We start from the raw sequence: 2,314 nt of genomic DNA on the forward strand, positions 1-2,314 counted from the left end.
GGAAATCGTCTTTCCCTGGGAGATGCTGCAAATCTGGATTTTCCAGTTCCTGGAGGGCTCTGCTTGTTTAAATTAGAAGCAGATAGGAGAGGTGAATTTTAAGAAGGACAGAGCAAAGGCACACAAGTATGCAGTTAACTTCTAAACTTCTTTCTCTGGCTCTCCTGCTGAGTAAATGCTTTAGGAGCTTCAAACCACAGCTTTTAATATCTCCTTAACATGCCCCGCGATTCCTTCCCCCCTGTCAAAACAGCGAGAGCAGCTGTGAATATTTTCCATTTAAAAATGTTTTGTATGCATACGAAAGTACCTGCAGCTCCTGTGGGCTGGGCTACGGAGAACTGCTGGAGCCAAGGGTATCTATTTTGTATTGAACCTCAAAATAGCACATGCTCCTGCCTCTCTCTTACTCGTGTCCTGCACCCAGGAGGGTATTTTTGATTTAAGTGACAGATCAAGGAAAAAATCCCCAATTTACCCTGTTGATGTAGAAGGTCTTGTCATTCTAAGCTCAGCTCACCTGGATGGAGGATTGTTTTAAACTCCCAAATGCAGAACCTGTAATAGCGGGTGTTGTATGGGGACTGCAGTTTTGGGGAGGTTTCCCATACACGTTTCTCCACTAAACCACATTTTTTCCACTGAAAGGTGTAACTGCCGTTTCCGTGCCTTACGACCAATTTAGCAGCTGATCCGTAGCCAAAAAACGCAGGCAGTAATTACAGCTTTGGGGTTGGTGCTCCTCTCAAAGCGCTCTATGGGTTGTGCATGTCTGCCCTCCTCCCTGCCTGTTTTTTCCCCCTGATCTTGGATGAAAAAAGCTTATTATTGGATAAAAGGGGAAAAAAAAAAATAAATCCAGCCTGATGAATACAAGAGCCAGTCTAGCTGTGAAAAAAGCCTGGTACCAGGGGCTTGTGGAGGTTGTGGAAAGCAAAGGGCACCCAGCATGGGGCAGGTCCTGGCACCGGGGGTCCCAGCTCAGGATTTGGGGGGAAGTGAGTGCACAGGTGGCAGAGCAGGAAAACAGGGTCGGATTGTGCACACACCCCCACCCTCCTGTGCCAAGCAAGGAAAAAAACCCCCCCAAAAAAAGAAAGTCTTTATTTGGACTCAAAACCACACCGGTTCGGGACACGTTTGGCTTTACAAACCCCAGAGCTGCGGGACCAGAACTGCTGTGAACTGGGGGGAGGGCACCAACCACATCCCTGTGCACCCCCTGGCCCCTCTCCCTTTTTCTCTGCTCTGCGTGGGATGGTGAGGATACTCCAGCCTCCAGCTGCTGCCAGGCATTGGGTACAGCCCCTGGAGGGGGCAGTTATTTCTTGGGCTCCCCCCTCCATGCAAAGCCTGCCGCCAGGCTGAGCACAAGGGTTATAATCAGCCAGGATTTATGGAGAAAACCGAAATCCCGAGCTGTTCTGGTCATTAATCAGAAATTCTTCGCTCAGTTCCCAAACCGTTTCCCTGGGGATCTCCTCATTGGGACCCCCCACTCCACAGCCCCCTCCCCACGGATGGCAGCTCCTTCATTGCAGGCGCAGGGGCTGGGATGGGGAGGGACCCTAGGCTTTGGAATTATCCAAGCCCCCCCATTGATAAATAAATCGCCATGGATGCATCGGAATAAACCCCAGCAGGGCCCCCTTGCCTTCAAATCCCACCTCTGTCCCCACAGGGTTTTATTTGGTGTGGGGGGATGGAACCCTGCTGTCAGACTCAGTTCTGCTTTTAAGAAGGGGGGAAGGAATGAAATCAGGGCAAAGCTTTGCCGACGCGTTGGGATCGTCGCCGTCCGCGTTTTAATGTGATTTATGCCTGGATTTCTAAATCCAGCCACTGACTGCACACTTTAAATATAGCTTCAAAAACACCCTGAAAACGTGTAGTAAGCACGTTAAAAACAGCGGGCGGAAGGGATGCACAGCACCCCCCCCGGCTGGGGATGGGGAGCATAGGGGATTTATTGGGGGAAAAAAAGGGGATTTGGGGGGTCCCAGCAGATGGGAATGGGGTTCCATCAGGGCCTGTGCCCAGTCTGTGGGTACAAAATCGAGCGCTGGGTTGGCAATGAAGGGGTGAGTGTCCCCCACCTCCCACACCTTGGCAGCCCCCCCAAGACGGGGGACATGCGTTGGGGGGGGGGGGCATCGGTTTGCTTTGCCTCCCACGTCTCCATAGAGCCTCCCCCAACTCCCCCCATTCCCAGATTCCGCCCCCCCGTCCTACCTGCATCCCGAGAGGGGGGGCAGTGCCCGGTGTGGGGCGGGGGGCTGCGAGCTCCGCACCGCTCCGCTGCCTCCTGCGCGCT

The sequence above is a fragment of the Corvus brachyrhynchos genome, unplaced genomic scaffold, assembly GCF_000691975.1.
Source record: "Corvus brachyrhynchos isolate BGI_N302 unplaced genomic scaffold, ASM69197v1 scaffold5, whole genome shotgun sequence".
Lineage (NCBI taxonomy): Eukaryota > Metazoa > Chordata > Aves > Passeriformes > Corvidae > Corvus > Corvus brachyrhynchos.